Raw genomic sequence first — 14,229 nt, forward strand, 5'->3', positions numbered from 1 at the left:
ACAGGGCAGACTCTAAGCCTCAAGCACCCCGACTGGCACCCAGTGCAGACTGCAGTGTCCAAGGGCCTTGGGAGCCCTGCCACCCCTGGGTTGCTGTTGAAGCCCACATGGCTGCTCTCCTGGGCAGTGCACTGGTGTCTGTGGATTTCCTATTTGATTGCTGTATGGTGCTGACTGCTCCGCATGTCTGAGGCCCTGGCAGCAGATCCACTCCCATTGCCCCATGGGGGGTTTCTATGGCACCTCCACCCCTGCAGAAAACTTCACACTGTCTTCCCAGGTTTACCATTAAAACCTTGGTGGAAGCTTCCATGACTACTTTGCTCTTGCATTCTGTGTTCCTGCAGAACCAGCACCTCACAGATGCCACCAAGGGAAGAACTGCACTAGCCTCAACTGGACCTGCTTGAACCATGACTGGAGGAGCCACAGAGCACTGTGTGGAAAAGCAGGGACAGAGTCCTGAAGAAGCTCTGGACAGTGGGCCCATGGAGTAAGCCCTGATTCCCTTTCTTAAAACTCTCTGCCCTGGAAGTCTTCTGGCCCTTTGATGGTGAGACAGACTTTCAGGTTTCTGAGATGCCCTCAACGCCTAGCAGAAGGAAGGTAAGTCACTGGGGCTGAGCTAGCTCTGCAGGAGTGCAGGATGATGGAGTTAGGGTCATGGAAGCTTCCACCAGGATTTCAAAGAACTGGGCGGTCAGGCCAAATGCAGCAGGATTGGAATCCCTGCAGAAAGCCCCTGAGAGGGTGATGAGTAAAGATGTGAGAAGGAAGCCAGAGCTGCAGTGGAGAGCCCCAGGATTACCGGATGCCAGTAACACAGAAAGTCTGATGAGGAAACTGCAGAAATCAAGCAAAAACAAGTGGAGAGAGAGGCCATAGGGGCAACAGTCAGCAAGGCCATAGGGCAGAACTGTACAAGCCCTTTGGAGACAACAATGTGATGCCGTGTGCCCCAGATGCTGGAAGTGGAGCTACAGATGTGTTTTTCAGCAGGATTTTGGTCTTGCTTTGGTCACATCCCTTCTTTCTATGCTCCAATTTCTCCCTTTTGAAATGGAAATGTTCGCTTTGTGCCATCAGATATGGGAGATCTGTACCTTGTCTTTGATCTTTACAGGGACTCACAACCAAGAGTTTTCCTTGAGCCTTAAAGGAGATTTCAGACCTGGACATTTGGGAAATGCTGGAACTGTTAAGACTGTGGAGAATCCTGGAAGTGGAGTACATATATTTTGCATTGTGAGATGGGCATAAACTTTAGGGATCAAGGGTGAAATGTAGTGGTTTAGATATATGATGTCCCACGAAAGTTCATATGTAGAAAATGCAGGAATGTTCCAAGGTGAAATGATTAGATAACAAGAGTCTTGACCTAATCAGTGGGTTACTCCATTTAGTGGATTAAGATTTTTGAATGGATTAATGGGTGCTGACCATGAGCAGGTAGGGCTTAGCTGGATGAAGTAGGTCATTCATGGTGTGTACTTGGGGAATTATCCCTGGCTTCTTGTACTCAAGCTCTCTGTTTCTTGGCTGCCATGTCCCGAACTGCTTTCTTCTATCACTTAATTCTGCCATGATGTTCTGTCTCTTCTTGGGCCCAGAGCAATGAATTTGACCAATTATGAACTTAACCTCTGAAACTATGAAACCAAATAAACATTTCCTCCTCCAAGTTGTTCTTGCTGGGTCTTTTCATCACAGGTATGAAAAGCTGACAAACACATCATGTGCTTGTTAGTGACAGCAATCTCTCCATATGTATGACCAATTACTTTGTTTTATAAAGAGCTAGGGCTGTAAACTGTGCACCCATTTCTCTAGCCTTCTGATTGATTCTCTGGGCTCCTCTATATCCTTTTGATTATTTTCTTTTCTGGATGTTATTCACACTGTTTATCCTGTTTGCAACTCAGAATCCTGAAAGAACCATAGGACTTCAGAATGAAATTTGAAAAATGAGACTTGAACAGTGAAAAGATTCTTGCAAAACTGAGCAAATCCTCATGACATTGAACAGAGAAAGGCACTGTTCTAAGTAACTCATGTGGTAGAGACATTGGTTATGCATTGTGCTCATGGACACCAGCACCAGTAGCAACATGCAGGGTAAATATTGAAATTGGTGAGATATACAAATGGAAAAATATATGAGCAACTTATCCCTGAAGCTCAGTGTTGCCTGGAGAGTTGTACTGGGGCCAGGAAGAGTGTGAGTGGATGCTCAATGGGAAGGCTTAGGTTGTTCTTTCACTAGCTTGGCAGAAAGTCTTGATAGAATAGGTGTGAGATGTGGAGGTTATATATGGTTTTCATTTATTTATTCAGAGTGAATAAGAATACACTGTGGTCTAAAAATCCTGGGTGTCTCTTTCCAGAGTGCTGCCATGGTACACCCTTTACAGATCTTAAGTGAAAATATCACATGATACTTTTTGTTTTGAAAAAAAAAATCATGGAATCCAAAATACTTCAGCCCCAGGATGTTATGCACAAAAATGTGCACCACAATCATTGATCCTCTCTTCCTTTGCTTTGGGGAATTTTTCTCTAGTTACTGCTTTTCTCCAGTTCCAGTCCCACATTCTCCAGAGGGGAAATTCACTGATGCATCCAGGATCAAATTCCCAGGAGTCTGGTCAAAGCTGGGAGCTGGTGGAGGGTGAGGGTTGAATGTTGGCGCTTCCAAGAAACAACTGAATGAGAAACAGAGAGCCCATCAAAGAAGACTTGGAGAGACTTAGGATTCAGCTTGTCCCCTCAGTCAGGGGATATTCCCCCCTTGCTTGTGGGAAGGGTGAGCTTGAGAAGCCACAGGGAGTCACAGATGACTGAAAATCATCCCCATCGCCAACCCCATTTCTTTCCACAGAGCTGATATGCCTCTTTGCACACCTGTGCTCACACTCACAGGGATTTCCAGTGCTGAACAGAGAAAAGAAACGGGGCAATTTGTGGTTGTGGAATGGGGTCCCTACACAGGCCCAGCACTGGAGCCAGGCCTGGTGTTCTCTGGCAATCTAGGACATTACCCAATGTGCCCCAGGAGAGGGCTGGTCAGCCTCCACGTGAGGAAACCAGACCTATTACACATGGAGAGCTGATGTGTGAGCTAGACCACAGCACCCTTTACCCACCTGGGATACAACTACACCTAATGTCAACCTTCTTGAAATGCATCTATGTCTCTCTGAGCCCCAATTACAAAATGTCTCTCCTTTTGTCTTTTCAAATGGGAAATAAAAAAAAAAAAAAAAACACTTGTTAGGGAAGCCAGAACTGACATTCTCTGAAAGAGGCTTAGAGAAAAGCTTTAGAGACTGTGAGTTCAGAGTCATTTCTCATCAGGATAGAATGAAATGTAAAGCATACCAAATGCAAACTTTTTTTAATTGTGTGCTGAGTTGAAAGGGATGCTTTTTACCTGATGATTTTGCTTGCAAATTGTGGAGTTAGTTAACTAGTTCTGCACTATTTCCTTATTTTTCCTCTTTGTTGACTCCTGAATCAGAGTTGAAGGTCATTTAGAGAACTGAGGACTTCAAAACCTGGTAGGAGAGCTGTGCACCCACTGATGAAATTTTTTCTCTGCCTGGCTCCATCTTTCTTCTTGGACTAAACAGTCATTCTCCAACTCCATTCATTTGCCTGCAAATTTTATTCTTCTTTATGGCTGAGTAATATTCCATTATGTAAATATATCACAGTTTCTTTATCCATTCGTCTGTTGAAGGGCATCTAGGTTGGTTCCATAGTTTAACTACTGTGAATTGAGCTGCTATAAACATTATTGTCACTGTGTGACTTTAGTAAGCTTATTTTAAGTCATTTGGGTATAAACTGAAGAGTGGGATAGTTGGGTCAAATGGTGGGTTCATTCCAAGTTTTCTGAGGAATCTCCATACTGCTTTCCAAAGTGGTTGCACCAATCTGCAGTCCAGCAATAAATGAGTTTATCTTTTCCCCCACATCCTCATGAACACTTATTATTGCTGGTATTCTTGAGAATTGCCATCCTGATTGGAGTAAATGATATCTTAAAGCAGTTTTGATTTGCATTTCTCTAATTGCAAGAGATGATGATCAGTTTTTCATGTTTGTTGATCAACTGTATTTCTTTTTCTGTGAAGTGTCTTTTTAGTTTCTTTGCCCCCTTTTGATTGAGTTTTATATATACATACATATATATATATATATATATATATATATATATATATATATATATATTGGTGTTAAGTTTTTTAAGTTCTTTATATCCTGGAGATTAGTGCTCTATCTCAGGTGTATGTGGTAAAGATTTTCTCCCATTCTGTAGACTGTCTCTTCACACTTTTGTTTCCTTGGCTGAGAAGAAGATTTTTAGTTTGAATTCATCCAATTTATTGATTCTTCATTTTACTTCTTGCCCTTTAGAAGTCTTGTTAGGAATTCAGGTCCTAAACTGACATGGTGAAGACTTAGGCCTACTTTTTCTTCTATTAGGCATAGGGTCTCTGTTCTAGTGCCTATGTCTTTGATCTACTTTGAATTGATTTTTGTGCAGAGTGAGAGATAAAGGTTAATTTCTTTTTGTTACATATGGATCTCCAGTTTTCCCAGCACCATGTGTTGAAGAGGCTATCTTTTCTCCAATATATTTTTTGGCACCTTTGTCTAGTATGAGATAACCATATTTATGTGGGCTTGTCTCTGTGTCTTCTATTTTGTGCCATTGGTCTACATGTCTATTTTAGTGCCAACATCATGCTGCTTTTGTTACTATTGCTCTGTAGTATAGTTTGAGATCTGGTATTGTGATGCCTCCTGCTTCACTCTTCTAGCTAAGGATGGCCTTGGGCTATTTTGGGTCTCTTATTTTTCCAAATGAATTTCATGATTCCTTTTTCTGTTTCTATGAAGAATGTCATTGTAATTTTAATAGAATTTGCATTAAATCTATATAACGCTTTTCGAAGTACAGCCATTTTGACAATATTAATTCTGCCTATCCGAGAAAAGGGAGATATTTCTATCTTCTAAGGGCTTCTTGAATTACTTTCTTTAATGTTCTGTAGTTTCTGTTGTAGAGGTATTTCATCTCTGTTGTTAGATTGGTTCTCATGTATTTTATTTTATGTTTGTTGAGGCTACTGTGAACAGGGCAGTTTTCCTCATTTCTCTTGCAGTGGATCCATCACTTATGTATAGAAATGCATTTGATTTATGGATATTGATTTTTTATCCTGCTACTTTTCTGAATTCATTATGAGTTCTAGAAGTTTTCTGGTGGAATTTTTTGTATCCTATAAATATAGAATTCTGTTGTCAGCAATAGGGATAGTGTGAGTTCTTCTTTCCCTATTCGTATCCCTTTAATTTCTTTCATCCGTCTGATTGCTCTGGCTAGAGTTTCAAGGACAATGTTGAATAGAGGGCATCCCTGTCTTGTTCCAATTCTTAGAGGGATGCACATTTACTTTTTATAGACCCAATATCATACATACTTCCTTGAAGCCCTAAGTGATCACAAATATTTCTGCCTGGATTTCCAAAATATGGATAAATTGTAAGATGTTTTATTTGATACTTTTGAAAGTCATTTAGTTTGTACCCAATTTTTCAGTGTTGTCCCAAAAATACTGCAACAAATGTACATACATTATAACATGGACTTGGAAAGCTGCTTTTGCTAAAAACAGTGACTTTACTGAGGTCTTCAGATGCCCAAAGGGTAATGAATGCAGGACAAAGCTTGACATCTAGGCCTTTGCTTACATCTGTCTCCTTTATTAAATAAATGCCCAGCTGCATGCATTTCAGTCTTATTTTGGTCTTTCTATGACCCTATTCCTCTCTTTGAAATAGAAATTATTACCCTGTGCCACTGTGTGTGTGGTGTGTGTGTGTGTGTGTGTGTGTGTGTGTGTGTGTGTGTGTATGGGACTTGCTTTTGATAAGTCAAGAGTTTACTTTGAGTCTCATAGGAGATTTTGGACTTGGACTTAGGGCAATCACGAAACAGTAAAATTGTGGCTCCTGGCAAAGAACAAGATGCTTTGCATTGTTAGATGAATTTAAACTTTGGGAGCCAGGGCAGAATGTTATGGCTTGCATAGAGATGTACCCCTAAAGTTCCTGTGTTAATATAGAAATAATCAGAGGTGAAGTGATTAGATTCTGAGAGCTGTAACCTTATCAGTCCATCCTAGTTTAAATGGGCAGACTGTAGGCAGTTGGGGCATGATTGGAGGATATAGTTCACTCTGGGGTGCCCAGGAAGGGTTCATCTTCCATGTGGCCCCTTGCCCCTCCCCCTCCCTCTTTCTCCTTTCTGATTGCCATGAATAGAGAAGGACTCCTCAACCATGCCCTTCTGCCACGTTGTACTGCTTCACCTTGGGCCCAGAACAATGGACTTAGCTATCTCTGGACTAGTCCTCTGAAACCACGTGTCCCCCCAAATTTTTTCCTTTTCTAAGTTGTTCTTGTTGGGTATTTTGGTGAGTCAAAGCTAACTGGACACCTAGTCTCTACTAACAATCCATGTAGCCTGGGCCTTACCTGACCGTAGTGCATGCTGGGAAAACTGTGGGTACTTGGCAAACATTTCTGTAATGAGAAGCAAAAATACTACTAGAATTTAAATAAGATCATTTTATTGAAAAATCTTGATTGGCAAAATATTATTACAAACCATATTTCCTCTTTTTTAGTGGCTTAAAAACAATGCTCATTTCTTTTCCTTATACACACATAGTTGGGGCAGGTCTCAGATTGTGGGAAGACTCTTTCACTTAATGGTAATGGGTGAATAGACGGGGCCTGGGGAATTTTTATCCATAATGGCTCATTTGTGTTCCCAGGAGGCTGGTGCTCAGTGCTATTTGAGAGACTAGGCCAGGCCTTTGAATGGGACCCTAGTTCTCTCACATGAGTCTTTTATCAGGGCTCCTTGGTCTTCTTTGCATCCTGACAGAGGAACTCCATGAGCATTTTTTTGATTGTTTGTTTTTGTACTGGGGATTGAACCTAGGAGTTCTTCACTACTGAGTTGCACCCCAAGTGCTTCTTATTCTTTATTTTGAGATAACATCTTGCTAAGCTACAGAAGCTCACCTCAAACTTGACATTCTCCTGTCTTGGCCTCCCAGGTGCTGGGATTTCAGGGGTTTGCCCCTATATCTGGCTTATGGGCAGTTTTTCCTAGAAGATTTCCCAGCAGTCACAAATCTTATGGTCTACTTTGGAAATTAGACTTGATGGTGGAAAACTGTGGGAAGTCATTCTTATTTAGCAGAATCAGATTCGGTTGAGTCATAGAATGCCGAGGCCTAACTTCTAGGAACTGCTGGGAAGTATGTGCCACTGCAAGGGAGTAGTTCCCTGTTTCCTTCTGGAATTTTCCCCTTAAGAGAATGGCTACCCTAACTCCATCCTATCCTTTCCATCATGGAAGAAGCTTCTCCTGATCCTGGCCCCCTTTACCTCTGTGTCTATAAATAAAAAGAGTTGGGAAAGTTGTTGTAAGAGATCAGAGCTGATATGGCCAGACCTGTCATGCCCCCTCTCATTTAAAAAGAGTATTGGCTGTTGTGTGTTTATTGAGTAGATAAATTTTGGGGTTACTTGAGTGATATACCTCCATCAACCTCCTCCAGCAGTTACCCCTTTTCTCCTCCATGTGAGATGTGGTAGAGAGGACCCCCACAGAAAACCACGCCATTGACATGAAACTCAGATCATTTCCAACACAATCTTCAGGGATACCCCAGATTTTATGGGATCAAGGGGCAAATTAGATTTCACTCTTCATTGGAAAATATAGGAAGCATTTGTGGCCATCATTAATCTAGCAGATACATGAAAATTCAATATTAAAAGTAAATAATCAGTCTCTGTGCCTCAGTCCCTGTGATAGACAAAGGCACTCCCACAGCTATTGTTGCCACCACCTCTGAGTAGAAGACGGTTGTGTCTGCCACATACGATGACCTTGGCAAATGTTCCAGAGACCTCTTCACCAAGGGCTATGGATTTGGCATGATACAACTTTTAAAAAAAAAATCTGAGAATGGATTGGAATTACAATCTCAGGTTCAACCAACAGAGAGACCTCCAAGGTGACTGGCAGCCTGGAAAACAAGTAACAGGTGAACAAACATCACCTGATTCTTACAGAGAAGCAGGACAGTGCCAACATCCTAGGCAGTGAGGCCATAGTGGAAGATCATCTTGCTCTGGGCTGACACTGACCTTTGATTCATCCCTCTCACCTAACACTGGGGAAACATGCTAAAATTGAGACAGAATACAAGCAGGAGCTCATCCACCTGGGCTCCAGGGTGGCCTCTGACATCCCTGGGACTTCCACAGAGGTGCTCTGGTGCTTGGTCAGAGGGCTGGTTTGCTGGCTGACAAATGAATTCTGAGAATGTAGTGTCCCAAAGAGACCCAGAGCAACTTCACAGATGGCTACAAGACTGACAAGTTCCAGCTTCACACTAATGTGAATGACAGAACTGAGTTTGGTGGCTCCATTTATCAGAAGGTAAACAAGAAGTTGGAGACTGCTGTCTATCCTGTACAGCAAGAAACACCTGCTTTGGAATAGCATTGAAGTGTCAGATCCACCCTGATGCTTCTCAGTCAAAGTGAACAACTCCAGCCTGATAGGTTTAGGATACACACAGATCCTAAAGCCAGATGTCAAGCTGACATGGTCAGCTCTGCTTCATGGCAATAACTTCAAAGCCAGTGGTCACAAACTTGGTGTAGGACAGGAATTTCAAGAGGAATGAATACTATACCATTGTTAATTTTAAACTATTTTGCAGCATAGCTACCTTCAAAATTAAGCTTACCTTTTAATGCAGTATGTCTAGAATACAAGAATTGCTAAAAATCATGTTAGAAGTCAGGTTAAAGAGGATTTGGTTTTAAAGCATCACCATTTCAAAGGTATGGAGGGAACCTGAGTCCAAAAAAAGGTTTTCTCAGTGGTAGACTTGTTTACAAGTGGTCCTTGGTGGCCCCTCTACCAGGTCTCTCTTTCTCTGTCTGTAACGTAGAAATGCCTGGAAGTGGAATTGGTAATGTTTGGGCACTTTGTAAACTGCACTGAGTAAATGAATAAAGTGTGACTTCCTGGGAGTCACACATTGGTTTTCTAACCCTAACAGATGAGAAGCTCGTGGTTGGTGGTGTGTACAAATTCATTCGAAGTGATTTTTTTTAGAAATATCTTCATGACCTTTTTCTGCCCTAGCCCATCATGACCTTGTATACACCACAAGTAGTCTTCAGGGGGTGGTTACTCTTTCTTTGGTGCCATTTGGGGGTGGAGTGTGGACATAATGAGGCATGTAATTCTGGACTTAATTGGTTTTCATATTTTTGACCTTTTCAAAGGTCAAACAGCTTCCAGGACGTTCAGCTACAATCTGGGAAGAGGCTGCATGATTGTGATCCACAGTGACAACATAGGAATGTAAATAGGACCTCTGTTGTACTCTCACCACTCAATTTATTTTTTAGCAGCTTAATGGGGACACTTTACTGTCTTGCATTCTGTGTGGGATAGGATCTTCTCCTTCAAACAATGTGATTAACATTACTCAAAATAAAACTTGAACATTACTGAAACCTCAAAATTCAATTCATTTTGTAGTACAGCTTTACTTTTATAGAGAAATTAGGAAGCAAATAACAGTTTCCATATACCAACAATCTATTTTCCACTATTACTAAGTTCTTAAATCAACAAGGTACAATTGTTATAATTAATGAAGCAATATTGATACATTGCCACTGACTAAAAGTCCACATCCCATTCAGAATTCTCAGGGTTCCCTCCAGAGAGGGAAGTGTGAGGTCTCAGGGAAACCACTGAAGCAGTCAGAACCAGTTTCCAGGAGTTTGGTCAGTGCTGGGAAATGTTGCAGGGTGCATGGGACTGAATGTTGGAGCTACATGAAAGAAATAATGAGAACAAGAGAGCCCATCAAAGTGGCTGTGTCCCAGGAGCACCCTCCGTCCATCCAGGAAACACTCCCTCCTTGACTCTCCCCTCACTTTTTAGGACCATCCCTTCATGCCTCCCATCTCTGGGTCTCAGACAGTACAAGACCAGCTCCCAGGAACACTGCCCACTCCCTCAGGACATAGATCCCTGAATGATCAGCCCCCAAACAACACTGGCCTTAGAACACCAGAACTGCCTGACAACATGCCCAGGTGGGAAACATGTCTACCATCACCAACCCATTCTCTTCCCATAGGGCTGGTTTGCAACTCTGGTTAGACTCAGAGTTTCCAGTGAGGAAAGGGTGATGAATAGTAGGGAGAAAATTTTGAGCTTGGGGATGGGGCTCCCACAAAACCCAGAACTAGAATCAAGCCTATTGCTCTCTGCCACCCACATCTAATGGACCCCAGGGTAGGGCTGGTCAACTTCCAGGTGAGGGAACCAGATCTATTACACATGGAGAGCTGATGTGTGGACTAGACCACAGCACCACTTACCCACCTGGGATTGCAAACCCACCTAATGCCACACTTCTTGAAATGCTCCTCCAAACTTGGGGATCTCCTGGTGCAGATGACCTTGAGGAAAAGGCCCCAGCCGTGAACTGTGGCTACAGTACTCCTGCCACCATCAAGGAAGGCACCAGCTGGGAACCTGCTGGGCTCCCAGAAGGAGGGAGCATGGAGAGAGCAGTGCAGAGGGTTTCAGCACTTGCTCCCCCTGAGAAAGGATGTGCTGTGTTCTCCACTCCCCAGCTCCCCTCCCAGGTTCTCTTCCACCTGCTCTGCACCTATGCCTCTCTGAACCCCAAAGAGCCTCTCTCTTTATTTGAGAGTAGATACTGAGATTGAGCCCAGGGACACTTTATTACTAAGCTGCATCCCCAGTACTTACTATTTTTATAAATTTTGAAATAGGATCTTGCTTAATGGCTGAGGGTTTCTCTAATTTGCTGAGGCTGGTCTTGAATTTGTCATGTCCTGCCCCAGTCTTTCCAGTTTCTGGGATTATAGGCATGTGCCACCACACTCAGCTTTCTTTATTTTTCTAGTTGAAAAAAGACTCATTCAAAGATGGACAGAAACTGAACAGACACTTCACAGAAGAAGAAATACAATCGATCGACATGAAAAAATATTCATTATCTCTTGCAATTAGGGAAATGCAAATCAAAACTTCTCTAAGATTTCATCTTGCTCCAGTCATAATGGCAATTATCAAAAATACAAGCAATAATATGTGTTGGTGAGGATGTAGAAAAAAAAGGTACACTCATATATTGCTGGTGGGACTGCACATTGGTGCAACCACTCTGGAAAGCAGTGTGGGAATTCCTCAGAAAACTTGGAATGAAAAAACCATTTGACCCAGCTGTCCCACTCCTTTGTTTATACCCAAAGGACTTAAAATCAGCACACTACAGTGACACACCCACAGCAATGTTTCTAGCAGTTCAATTCACAATAGATAAACTATGGAACCAACCTAGATGCCCTTCAATAGATGAATGGATAAAGAAAATGTTTTACATATACCCAATGAAGAATTACTCAGTCTTAAAAAAGAATAAAATTATGGTATTTGCTGGTAAATGGATGGAGTTGGAGAATATCATGCTACATGAAAAAAGACCCAAAACACCAAAGATTGAATATTTTCTCTGATAAGCAGATGCTGATCCATAGTGGGGGTGTGGGTAGGGGAAAATGAAGGAATTTTAGATTGTGCGAGAGGAGTGAGGAAAGGGGTGGGATAGTAGGGATTGGAAGGATGATAGAATGAGACAGAAATTATTACCCTATATACATGTATGATTACACCACTTTTGTGACACAGCACCATATATACCCAGAGGAATGAGATGTTATGCTCCATTTCTGTACAATGTGTCAAAATGCATTCTACTGACAGGTGTAATCAATTATAACAAATAAAAAAAATTGTAAAAAGATGTATGGCAGCTGCTCTTTGGCAGGGGCATAGAGAGGAGTCTGGGCCTGGGATATGGAGATGGACAGTTTACATTTCAGCTTTAAGAACTATCATCTCTGAGCACCATTTCTTATAATTATGAAGAGCAATGTAGTCTGTTTTAGCTGTGTGATAAATTGAAAAGAATGGTCCTTTTTTGATTTTTTTCTTGCCAATTGTGAGCTAAATTCAGCATATACAACTCTTATTCATCATTGTGCCTTGATGGTTCCATAAGGAAGAGTTTGGGGTTTATATCAGGGGTAGAGGGCTTCAATGCTGGAGAGGAGAGCTGTGCACTTACTGATAGAACTGATTCTTTTGGCTGGTCTCCATCTTCCTCCCTGGGCTAGGCAGCCATGCCCATGGTCTTCCATGTGATAAATTTTTGGGAATGATATGGAGACAAACCAGAGAGTTTCTTCAGGATTCAGTCTGAGTCATTTTCGTTTAAAGAGGAAGAATTACAGGTGCTTCAGGCATGAGTGGCCACCCCTCAGGCTCAGGTCACTGTGTGCTTGGCTTTGCAAAGCACAGTACTCAGAGCCATGGGTACCTGCATCTCTGTGTTTTACTGATTTCAGTTCCCATCAAGGTAACAACCTCATGCTAGAGACCACTTCAGCCATGATTAGGGATTGGAGAGCAGGTTTCTCATCTGTCCTTGGATTCTGACTGCAGGAGAGTTGCTGAGTCCAGGTCCTGGGGCTGCAGGGAGCACAGGGAGAGCTGTCCAGTCACCACTGGTCAGAGCAGGAGGCCAGATAAATGTCTCCTTGGACTGTGGAAACCCACACATATTATTGACTGTCCCCCAAACAAGAGGTGGTGGGTGCATGGCTTTGTTCCAGGAGCAGAGAGCAACATCAGAGCTTTCGAGGAGAATTGCCCTCACTGACCCATGACAACAGACATGCCTAGGCTCATGAGCTCTCCAACATTTTGTCAAAATAAAGCTCTTCTCAAGAGCAGAGTCACATCCCAGGAAGTAGGATGTCCCTCCCTGACAGATCTGGGCCTGGTGTCCTCCTTACCAAGGCAGGTGGATCCATTTGTTTTGGGTGTGATGTGTTTTGAAGGTTTTACTTGAAAATACTGTTGATTGTGGTAAAACCCAAGTAATTGTCAGTAGGATGTGTTCTAAATCTCTAGGTGACCCCAGGTGATGGCACCACACTGCACTGCACAGAGGTCTGGGACACTTACCCAATGGAGCACAGCCTCGAACACATGGAAGCCTCCATGCAGGCTGTGATCCACAGTCTCAAATCCGTGGTCTTTTGGCTCAGGTGAGATATAGTTTCCATGACTCTTAAGAATCAGAAACTCAAGACCATGACTCTGGCTCTTCCTTTTCTTTGTATCAGCTCAACTGGTCCCTCTAACAGTTTTCCCTCATCCAGTGCACACAAGTGTGTCAGTAAATTCAGAAGTCCAATACACAGTGAGGCAGGACACAAAAGTGCACCTCCACCTTGATGTAGAGGAGGCTGAAAAAGTTATCCCCCACTCGGTGAGCAGCACAGGCCCCAAAGTGCTGCCCTCTGGCTGACTTCCAGTTCTCCTTTTATGTCACTAGTTATGCAGCTTCTGTGCAATCTCAAACCTGGGCAAATTCCACACCAAATAAGCAAATAAACACATACATCTTCACAGAAGATGTGGAAATAAAAGAGAAAGATGGGTATGGGGGGGGGTCTCTTGGCCATGTCCCTTGCAGATGAGAAAAGGGTTAACTGCCAGAGGATGATGTTGGTTATAAACCAATCAGTTACCCATAAACTTATCTAATCAATAAATACACAGGAGGCAATACTCTTTTTAAATGAGAGGGGATGTGACAGGGTCTGGTCATACCAGTTCTGACCTCTAACAACATGGAATAGCCCAACCTACTTTTATTTATAGTCATACAGGTAAAGGGGCCTGAAATGGGAGGGGCTTCTGTGGTGAACAGGATGAGGTGAAGTTAGGCGAGCCATTTTCTTAGGAAAACTACCATAGAAGCAGACAGGGAACCACTCCCACAGTGCCACATACCCCCTGGCAATCCGTGACAGACCTCATGTCTGCCAGTTCTGAGAAGTCAGGCCTCTGTGTCACGAGACTCAAACTAGTCTGATTCTACTAGATAAGGATGACTTCCCACATCTTCCCCTTATTTATTTTCTAAAATGCAAATGATGGGCAGTTATTTTGAGGTTCTGGCTCTTTGTTCTGAGAGTATGGTAGCCTATTATTATACAAAA

General features: G+C 42.6%; 1 protein-coding gene and 1 pseudogene across 5 annotated transcripts in view; both read left to right on the forward strand.

Moving 5' to 3' along the window:
• The window catches only part of LOC306647871 (insulin growth factor-like family member 3), a 465,794-nt gene that overhangs the window by 235,702 nt on the left and 215,863 nt on the right, over positions 1 to 14,229 (forward strand). The gene's annotated exons all lie outside the window — the stretch shown is intronic.
• LOC306647700 (non-selective voltage-gated ion channel VDAC1-like) lies at positions 414 to 8,783 on the forward strand (annotated as a pseudogene). Its single transcript has 3 exons — positions 414 to 493; positions 2,879 to 3,074; positions 7,948 to 8,783. The product of its transcript is annotated as a non-selective voltage-gated ion channel VDAC1-like (transcript).

The sequence above is a fragment of the Sciurus vulgaris genome (genome assembly GCF_902686455.1).
Source record: "Sciurus vulgaris genome assembly, chromosome: 17".
Classification (NCBI taxonomy): domain Eukaryota; kingdom Metazoa; phylum Chordata; class Mammalia; order Rodentia; family Sciuridae; genus Sciurus; species Sciurus vulgaris.